We start from the raw sequence: 11,298 nt of genomic DNA on the forward strand, positions 1-11,298 counted from the left end.
TGCTCTACAACTTGACCTTTCTACTGTAAATTAATACAATATTTTGAATTAATTTTAGACTAATTAAACTTTGAGGCCCTCTTGTACTCTTTCATGAAAACACATATCAGGGAGAAGCTAGCTTGTCAGCATGAGCATATGGTTATCTAAATTTAGCCTATTTTATTGAAAAGGTGTCAAATTTGATACATTGAAACTGTCGCACCATTGGAATAGCACCTTACACTTTGCAGTATTAGAGTTTAGAGTGATACAGTGTGCCAAAGAACTATGCAGCATTGCATATTTGATTCCTTTCAGTACTGAAAAGCCTATGAATATTTGTTAGAATGACCTTCTGCTTTGAATAAAGGAGAAAGAAAGGAATCCTGCCAATATTATGGTCAGGAGGTCCTTGACCATGATGTCTCCTTAGCAAATGTGTGAACTTCTGAAACAAAAATATAAAAATGGACCTGTGTTTAGACTGTCAGTCCTAGTCAAACAGGAATTTTTCTCAGTGTTCTCTGCTAGACTACGAATGATACTATAGGGCTGTGAGAGCTTCTACACAGCTGCTGCAATCCTGTACGAAAATATTTAATTGTAATTAATACCTGAGTTGCCACTCATTGAGTGTCTGTCTTGAAGGTACTGTATGACTTGCTTAACTATTAAAAAGAGCTAAACTCTCTAATTTGTTTTGGCCAGAATTGCTTCATACAATACCTACCAAGAGGCAAAACTCTCCTTCAAGCAAGCATTCTTTCTCAAATTTTATCCTAGAACAGTGGATCATATCCTCACAGGAACTAAAGAATACAAAACTGGCTCCAGCCTGTTCAGCAGCATAAGCAAAACCACGGGGGAGGGAGGGAGAGAGAACAGGAAGAGCTGGCTTTGCCAGTTTTCTGCTGCTAAGGAGAAGTGGGAAGGAAAGCTGTGCTTGTCCTTGCCTTCACCCCGTCCTCACTTCTCAGAGGCGGCTGTCACCTCGCATATGTGACCATTCCCTGGACCCAGCAGCTGTGGTGAGCTCTGTGATTGTACCTGCTGGTCTTTCCTGCCTGCTGGTGCCTTTGCAGGGGCTGTAATGGGCCCAGGAACTGAAAGACCCTGGCAGTTACTAATTCTCGCTTGTCCAGGGATTCTTTCACCATCCTTCAGAACAATATCGCGCATTTGTCTTGTACAAGACAGCTGAATTATCAGGAGTCCGAGGCAAGCCTTGATAATTCATGTATTCTCTCCATAGTGAAAAAAAAAAAAAAAGAAAGTTTATTAAACATGGGAGTTTTAAAATGAAATTAAGGCTGTAATTTCTCAGTTGCTAAGAGATATATACAGCAAAGTTTTTAATGTTGGAATATTCATCCAGAAATGCTGACTCATTACGGAATGAATGCATATTTTAAGTTAAATTCTACCTAAGGAAATGTGAGGATACTCCTGTCAATGTCGACTAGAAATTCTTAGACTTGTCTGGAAAAGAACATAATGTCACATGCAAATTAGAGAGAAGAGTGAAAAACAGTAAGGTTAACATTGTCTAAAAAGTTCCTCTATATTTATAAAAAAACCACTACAGGTAAAAACCCTCAACTTCCTTTTTTACTTCTGATAAGCATAATATGTAATTGTCCCTGTGCTATTTTTAAACAAAAACATTTTAGAACACTTTCTTCTGGCACTCATCACACTCAGAGCTCCACGATAGTTCAACACTGAAGATGAAAATACTTAAACACATAAATATCCTCAAATTCAAAAGTTTTCCAAAGAAGAAAAATATAGTTGGCTATACACTCTAGAAATACTTTGAACTGTTTTTAAAACAGAATTTATCAAGACAATAATTAAACAAGTGCCAGAAAAGACTAACTTAAAGTGTTTAAAGAATTGGGGCAATGAATTAAGACAGTCACTAAAAACTATTTAACAGATTGTGTGGTGAATTTATACTTTGCTGAATCTGATAGCCCTGAAATGGGCAAGCTTCCTGCCCCAGGTCCAACCAGTAGTGAGAATGAACTTATATTCCCAGGATGCAAATGCACAGAGTGCACACACATGAACATCACATGTAAACATGGCTGGCCACACAGGTCAGACACACAGAACACTCACATGGAGCTCATCCCACTTCCATCTCTGTTGTGTGGGATGCAAACACCCTAGTAAAAATATATATGTGTGGCTAGCTAGCTAGCTAGCTAGATATAAATATATGTACATGTACTACTTGGAACCCTTTAGCATCCCAGCTCAGACACTCGGCCTGCCCAGCAGCTGCCACTGGATCCCAGTCTCCTCAGTTGTTGTCATGGGACATACAAGCCCCTGAGGCTGCAGCTCACTGCAGCTGCTGGTGCAGACCCTGCACTCACACAGAGACACACTCACATTTACACACGCCCAAAGCTGCCACTGGGTTTCACTCACTCAAGTCTCTCCACACAGGCACATGGAATTCCTGACTCATGGTCTGACTGCGATTGCTGGCACCCAGACCCACTCAGTAGGGGGTCCTTCACTGAAAGAGCTTTGAAAGAAGATAGGACAGGCTGGGCTGGTCAGGTGCAGCTCTGGCCAGAGAAGGAGAAACTCATACCAAGGAGAAAACTGCACCTGACTGGCCTCTTTGTCTCTCCTTCTCCTCACACAAATTGTTCCTCCCCCAATTGTCTAGATCACCACTTCCCTTGCATCCCACAATATGTCCCATATCCTAAAGCACATTCCTCCATGTCAGCTAGGGTAAAACCATCAAATGGTGCTGTAGTCATAACTCATGTTGATGGCCTTAATATCCAGACTCTTGTGCTGAGGGTCTACTAGGGCAACTCTGAGAGAAGCCTAAACAGAGCAGTCCTGTCTATGAGTCTTTAATTTGGGCTCTCTCCTTGCTTTTGTACTCCTGCACTTCTCTGGTCTTGTAGAGATGAGTATTTGTTGGGCTGATGGCTCCTCTGATAGTGTGGCAGTAATTGGGAAGGGTGTATTTTGAGTTCCCCCGCCTGCTCTTATCTCTCTATCCTCTTTTGTGGGTGTGCAGATGAGCTTTGATCACATAAAAATCTTCTGTCAGGTACAAATGCAGGAAAAAATTTTTTCTTGTAGCAGAAATGCATGATAGACAAACTGAATTTTTTGCAGCTGTATATGTGTATATGTGCAACTGTCTAACAGCTTTCAAAGTGCTGAAGGAAATTTAACTAGCCTGGTGAGCTTTGTAAAGAGGAAGCTGAGCTGTGCAAATAGGTAAGATTTATTCTGCTTATTTTGTAAGGACAGTCAATTAATTTTTGTCAGTTCTTTCCTCAACTAAGTGGAAGAATTTCACAATAACTTGAGTGAAATTTGGCTTCACATTTGTTAACGAATTCAGTCCTGAGGAGTCTCCTGCAGAGAAGAGGATCTGAGACCTGGGGCCAGTGACTTAAAATATTTTGGCTGGTTCTTCTGCACTCTTAAATCCTATACCTGTCAACGCTCTTAGATCCCATTCTCAGTTAACAAAACAGCTTATGTCCATCAAAGGCATGCACTAAGTTGCTTTCTTGGATTGAGGCATTAAGATCTATGGCCAAATCAACAGGAAGAACGCCATGATTTCTGTAAAGGCAGCAGGGTTTCTGAGCATTTAGTGTAATTTGGATCTAAAGTTTTCATTTAAAAGATGGAATAAATTGGCCTTTTATCTATAGTGTAGTTTCCATGATTCTATTCATATTGACAATTGTGTTATTTAGAGTACGTAGCAAAAACTTAAAACCTGGAAAATTTTTGCCATCTCTGATGTACACTTTCCTAAAAATATGATGGAATAGGTAGACCTGTTTTGTTGCTTTTTTTATGGTTTCACTCATTTTATTAATCTGGTTAGTTCAAATGATAGCCTGTATCTCAGCATCACATCTGTAACTCAGTCCCTATTTTTCATCTCGATGGCTCTTGACAGGCGCAGAAGAAAGTATTTCAGAGCATACAAAATGTCTCTCATAAATGTTGTGTTAGAATCCCAGCAATCATCTACTTGAATAATTTTGCAATGTTCTATTTCAGATGGCAGGTCTGAGATCACTGGGAAACAGCAACTCACTGCCTGCCCTCCTGCAAAGGCTGTGCTGTAAGTGCAACACACGTGGAAAATACAAGGACATAAACAGCTAAATGACAAAAAATGTGCAGAAATATTTGCAGGATAGGTTTTCCATCGTGGTCTGGACACCTGTCACCAGTGTACAGAGGGAACAACTTCACTGAGATTTGTAGACTGTGTAAAATCACATTTTCACCATGTCAAGAGAGAATCAAATCTGGCACTGTTTTTACAACACCGTAATGTCATTAAAAAATAATTCAGGTTATTCTGTTGTGCAATTTTTACAGCCTTGCATCAATATGAACTGTAGAACTGTGTGACACCTCAAAATGAGTAAGACAGCTTTTAAAATTTTCTGTTTTATTTGGGTCACATTTTTGGTCATCTTGCTAGTTCCCCATTAAACTCACATACATGTCAAAATATTTATGTATATATATATGTATAGTGGAGATCTGGGGTTGTATTGGCTCCATCTGTGTTTAAGTAATCCTTTCAAACCTTGAAAAAGGAAACATTATAAAATGTCCTGTTCATTGCACAGACATCGTAGGTCTTCCATGTGCACTGTTCTTCGACAGCTGCTTAGCCATAGGCTTCTTTTGACTTCATTCAGGTGACTTTAAAAGCTAATGACAGAAACACTTGTTAAGAAAAGTGAGTGGCTCAGCCCCATGGCACAGCAGAATGTCTTGTTATCATGGTGAGAGAAAATTCAGTCACTTTTATTTAAGGGTTATTTTGTGCAACCACACATGTTGAATTTAGCAGTTATACTTGTTTAGTTACTCCATGGACCTGACTACTTTGAGGAAATCTATACACCTCTGTGGGCCGCCTAGCCCCTCTACACTTTGCTGTCATTCACCCATTCACTCACTCACTGGAGACTATTTCCACCCTGCAGCTGCACAGCTATGCTCAGATGCTGTAATGAGCCTGGCCATCGTGTCACACCACCCTCTCAGTGTCTGCTGAGTGCAATCCTACCAAGGTTCAACAGCCACAGTTTCACTGAGCTCAGGTTTTATTATATTCCACTGCAGGCAATTTAGGGACTCTGATCTGTGGGTTTTCCATGAACCTTTAGATTTTAGTAGAACTACACTGTAATAAAAGGGGAAATGGTAAATTGAAATCCTTTTTCCCCCCTGTTATTATGTGGCCATGATAAACCAAAAGGCCTCAACAGCAGTTTTATGAAAAATATATTCCATGTTACATCACAAAAATAACAATAATCTTAAATGGGATGTTTTATTGTAGCAACTTTTTGTTGCTCCTCCCTCGCTTATTCACTTTGTTTCCTTCCTCAATGTGTGAGGTTTCTTATTTCCTTAAATACAGCTTTTTTTCAGGTACTGTCTTTTGATATCTCATGTACAAATAGCAGTCTGTGGCTGACAGGTTCGAAAAAATATGGCAAAGATAACTTACACAACATCAGGAAAATAATTGGGAGAGTCTAAAATAAAACTTAGAGCAAAACCAAAGGCCCAATAATTAAAAATCAGTATCCTACTGGTTTCTAGTCTCTGTCCTTAATAGTTGGTGAACCCCTGTTCCTGATTAGTAGGAAGTTATTCAAGCATCTAATTGAATCTGTTAACTGATGTATCACACATAATTAAGATATCACACATATCTGATATACCATACATATCACATCTAAGTCATTAGATAACTCAGTTTTGCCAGGTTCATTATCATACCTTTGTAGCTCATATATGAGCCACATTACTAAATCACATCATTACTAAATCATTCATCACTAAAGCACATCAATATAATTCAAAATCTTCTCCTACCTGTCAGTCCTATAATAAAGCACAAAGGCCAGAAGACTACCCTTAGTGTTTCTAAGCAGCTAAAGCTGTTTGAGAGAGATTTTTATAGCTAATTGGTCCAAAAGCTTCCTTAATGTGATTTAGAAAGTTAAACTGTTATATTAAAAATTCTTACTTTTAATTCGTTTATTCCAGGTAAGAACCTCTAGTTAAATAGATTTCACACATCTTTCTCACACCTTCTCTCTTAAGTGCTGCAGAAGAAGAAGTAAACTGAAAATTAAGTAACACCAGTGCTCTCCACTTTCAGCTTCATCTGTTGTGCCTAAAGAGGTGTTTATGACTCTACAAATATCCCGGAAAAATAAAGCAAGATCTGGGAGTGAATTAAGCCTGTAGATCAGTGAAAGGGCCAGGCAGAGAGATAGGCAGCACTTCTAGTGCAGGATTAGCCGCAGTGTAGGATTGTCTGCTCACCTCAGGTCGGGGATTGCAAACAGTTCAAAATCTATCAGCACTTGGAAGTCCTGCTATCAGCACCAAAAAGACTAGCAGAAACTTTGGATTGTGTAGGAAATGATAATTTCCCTGAAACTCACACAACATTTTCATGCATGATGAAATTTTTCATACTTGCTGTGGCTCTTGTGCATGGAGCCAGCATTTGGTGCTGTTGAAGGTGTTATGATTTAGGACCAAGAACTCAGTCAGAATTAGGCCAGTTTTATGTCAGGAGGGTCTGACCACTATCTAAAACTCTGGACAAGAGAAACATTTAGAATTTCTGTTCATTAATTGGTTTTAATCTCTTGAATCCAACCCAAGGGTGCTTATAAGAAAGTAACATGTAATTCATCAGCTTTTCTGAGCAAAACCAGATAAATAGAAGTGAATCTCATTATGCAAAAATCTTGAAGGTGAAAGAAATGGGAATTCAAAAAATATTCTCCATATGTAGTGTGGTGACACCTGATGAGAGCTTGATATCAAGGGGAAAAGTGAGATATGCATCTAATTGCAGCATTCTAGCTTCTGCAGTTATTTGGGTGGGTTACCATTTACCAGCTTTGCAGGTCCTCTTTTTCTAACCACCAAATATTATTTTCATTTTAGTGAGGAATGGATTGTAATTTCGAACTTGGTATCTTTATTTCCACCAAAAAAAAAAAAAAAAGTGTGTACATATAAACTTGTATGGATTTATTGAGAAAACTGCAAAAAATTTTATTAAATGAGTGTGAAATCAGTTTTCATTTTTCAAGGTGACCACTCAGTTGAATACGGGATGTTTCCTTAAAAGATTTTTCTATTTGTTTGGGACACAAATTCTAGGTACTTTTTGCAAATCTGCTTGAAAGAAATTTCAGCCTTTTTTTCACTGGAAAAAAAACCTCTTTAGCATAAGTAATTGCTTTGACCGGTTTGCTTAATTTAGCAATTTGCCTTTGAAAATCAAAACTTTGTACCCAGACTGTTCTAATTTATTCTTCCACTTAACTAAGTCTATTGAACAGTGCCTTGGTACAAGGTTAATTTCAATGACCGGCTTTGTTAATATTGCTTGAGACTTAGCAAAGGCAATGTGAAATACTCCCCACTTTTCGTCTCTTTCTTGGTAATTTAGTGGCTATTGTGCACAAAGACAAGTATATGATCAGTGCTGCTACATTTGCACTCTCTACCTGTAAAGCAAATATTTCTGGCTTCTCTGTGTGAAAAAATGTGCAAATTCATAGCAGACTGCTGTCTTCCAGTAATATTTGCTAATCATAACAATTGTATTTAGCCTGTGTAATCACCCTAATTTGTTCTCTGTGTCATTTTTACCTCTGTTGTGGTCACTCAACCACTATATGCCATTTAATACTGCTGTTCAAGTTAAGTTGTTCAAACTGTGTAATTTCTTTTTTTTTAGCAACTAACTGCTTGTGAAAGGAACATGAACAGTATGAGAAGATTGATTGCAAGTCTTTCTAATAAGGTGGGCTTGCTTATAAAATAACCACAGAATGCAATGAATCTAAAATGTGATCAAAGCTGCAAACTAATTCACAGTGATAAACACCTCTACGACATGAGCATCTCCAGAAGAGGAAAAGAATCCTGTGGAAATACTACTTCTTGAGCTGAGAGGTAAACTTCTCTCTGTACCAAATCTCTGTACCAAAAAAAATTTTGTGAATTTAATTTACAAGTTTTTTAAGAAAAACCCAACCTACATAAATAAATATCTATCATTAATTGCAATAAAAGAAGGCAAAAACCAGTGAAGTGAAGAATGGACAGAACAGGTTATGAAACAACAGTTCTAAAAATACTTTGCAATGAACAAGTCATTGTTCAAAAAACTGTCAGAGAACTAGATAAAAGTTTCATTATTTGAACCAGCATCAGAAAAGGAATTTTATTAGATCTATACTGCAGGAAAAAATAAGGTGAAGAGCATTGATGCATATCTTTAAAACTAATATTAAATAAATTTTGATTTACTAATTAAGTAATGAGGATCAAAATAGAAAAACAGAAGACAGTGCTTTACCATGTATGTAAGATACTTCTATTAAACATAGTTATTGTTCATATCTGATTATTCTGTGAGCATTTACAAACCTACTTACTTCCTGTTGGTTATGTGTGTATCTAAGAGCAGAATTTGGTCCAGTGACTTCATTTTCTGTCACATAAAGTAACCAGATTACTTTGATAGGAAAAACCACAGGGGGAAAAACGCATATATCTGTATGAATTAATTTGATTTAACTACTGCAGGATTTGATTTAATGATTAAACACACTCTGTTCTCTGGTAAAAAACAGGTACCAGATGGTATGCATAGCAAAATATGTTTGCTCTATACCTGCAGGTTTTGAAGTAAAATACAACCTTCCTAACATCTGGCGTACCACCTCAGGACGTCTGAAAGCGCACAAAGTGGACAGATATTATCAGATAACAGAAGGCTATGTTGAGTAGATTTAATCTTAATTTTATACAGATAGTGGCACAAAATAGTTATGAACACAAACACCATACCAAGAAATATCACTTGTATGCAGCATTTTACATCTAATTTGTAGATTGCCAGTTGTACAATACCAAGTTTCTTAGAATAGCCACAATTGTCATATATAATTTATTCTGTAGTTTCCGTTGCTAAACAGAAAAATGTACAGAGAGTTATCTAAAAATGTGTTGACATGCTTGTATATAAATAATAAATACTTTTGTATTATTTCCTAAGGGAGCTGTCAGAGAAGAACTCCAGCAATCTCTGGTATCTTATCTTTTTCAGTAGCATTGATATACACGACATTGTTGTTCCAGTCAAACACAGGATCTGAATAAGTCCAGAAGCATCAGTAACTTAATAGAGTTATCTTGTGGAACTGTATGGATATATACAGTCCCATTTGAATTACAGAGAGGTTGTGTTCACAGTGCACAATGCACGAGTATGGAATACTGTAGTGACTTTAACAAGGGTAGCCTTCCCCTTGAACTTCAAGCTAGCTCAGGTGTCCCCTCAGAGCACTTCAGAGCGCCGTGAATCTTTTATTTCCAAACTGGTCAGTTCCATGGAATATTGAATGTCTGCTTTAAAGTTCCTAATATATAGAAATTCTATGGCATCTAGAATAATATGTAATTGTGTGATCTTATGAGCTGACATTTTCCATACCTATAAAGATGTCTGAAATATGTATGTTCCTTTTTTTTTCTTGTGTTAAATTGGCTAAGTATTTTCTTTTGAATAAAGAATTTAGAAAAAAATACACTATTCTTGCGTTGTACTTGAGCTGTTTTATTGGACTGGCAGCCTAAATAATCTGTACCCAGAAGTGTGGGAGGAATAAGGAGGTTGACATCCATGCTGGATTGACTCCCCATTTCAAATGAACAGATGAGGAGCCTGAATCTAAGGCTTCAGGGACAAAAGGCAGTAGTAGTTCTGCTGCCATGCTGAACAGCTTGGAGGAGCCAGTGGAACCTCTTCATGCAACTGGTGTTAGACAAGTATTCCAAACACCATTCAGATGCCTGGTGCTCTGCTATAAAAGTGTCTCACGTGTTCCAATGAAAAATGACTGAGATAATGTCAGGCGTTGAAAATAATATGGCAAAATTCTGAAGGAAAATCACCAGACTCTGCCATAGCTTAAACTGACAAATACTTAAATGATGGCCCAAATCTGAATACTTTCTTAAAAGGGTATGGTTAAATAATTTTCCATGTTGCAGCCTGTGAGTTTGGACATTTATTTGTCCAGTTTTATTAAGCTTAGTAGTAACTAAAGTCTACAGTGTGTTTTATTTTTCAATTTTGTTCAATGGATTTTTTTTAAATACTATATTTAGAGAAATTGCTTCTTTGCAAAAACATTTTTCCTATGTTCAATCTGAAAACCAAAAGCTTGAAAACAGTCTCATCTTTAGGTGTGCATTTCTCAAAACCCTAAATATTATGTTGAATAGTTGATTTTTCTTCTCCATCAGCAGTATCTGAAATGATATTTGAAGTGAAACAAAACTATATATTGCAGAATGTTCTTTCCTCTTACTTGCATTCTCAGGGAGTGACGCTTCTTGGGAAGTTTAGTCGACAGCACCTGTCTCAGATATTGTACAATATCTGTATTTCTAAGAATGACCATCTGACATTTGCAATAAATAATGTGCCTCTTACAAATGAATCAGAACATTTTAGTTCAGTACAGAATCTAATCAATATAGAAAGAAATGCTGCACTCAGAAATGCTGTTCTGATTCAGACTCTAAATGAAGCAGCAGTCTTCCTTTATAATAATAATAAAAAATGGGTATCAGATATACACTATGTGAACACCTCCAGTCTTTGTGTATTTTCCCAAATCCACTATGCAGAATAGTCTGCAACAGTTATGACATTTTAATGGTAAAAATCAAGGCTGATCCATCTGAAGCCTGGTTCTGCTGAGTGCAGTTATTTACACTGTGGTCTCAGTTTATTGTAAAAGCAGAGGGAGTCACATGAGCATTTTCTGTCCTTCACCACAGCTGGAAGAATAAGAATGGTCAGCTGCAGTCCATTGTCAATCTGGAAACCTGCCATTCTGCTGAGAAAAGGCTTATGGGTGGTCTAACTTTGCTGTTCCTTGGGGGCAGGTGGACTTATGGGTCAGAACACTGACCTGTTGAATGACAAGCATTGGTTCTCTATGAGCCACTTTAAAGACTTGCTTTAAGACATTGCTTATTCAAGCAAGTCATGTAAATAACTAGCAAAAAAAGGAATGGGTGCATGAAGGCATGGGCAGGTCAGTAGACTGAGTTATTTTGCTCTCTTGACAGTCATTAAAAACTGCGCGAGACACAGAGAGGTAGTCTGACTCCTCTTCAGTGTTCCTCTTTGTATCATGACCCTCAGAAGCAATGTTCTGAGCCTGGGCA

The 11,298-nt window shown here is 37.6% G+C and overlaps 1 long non-coding RNA gene across 2 annotated transcripts; it reads left to right on the forward strand.

Annotated features, from left to right (window-relative positions):
• Positions 1-2,679: 2,679 nt before the first annotated feature.
• On the forward strand, positions 2,680-9,644 carry LOC108448585. 2 transcript variants are annotated; one of them, XR_001864537.1, is made up of 3 exons: positions 2,680-4,108; positions 7,787-8,004; positions 8,735-9,644. It is a non-coding gene; the product is annotated as an uncharacterized LOC108448585 (long non-coding RNA). The 2 variants fall into 2 exon arrangements; XR_001864536.1 differs by having other exon boundaries at positions 7,787-9,644.
• Positions 9,645-11,298: the final 1,654 nt, after the last annotated feature.

This window comes from Corvus brachyrhynchos, unplaced genomic scaffold, assembly GCF_000691975.1.
Source record: "Corvus brachyrhynchos isolate BGI_N302 unplaced genomic scaffold, ASM69197v1 scaffold115, whole genome shotgun sequence".
NCBI lineage: Eukaryota > Metazoa > Chordata > Aves > Passeriformes > Corvidae > Corvus > Corvus brachyrhynchos.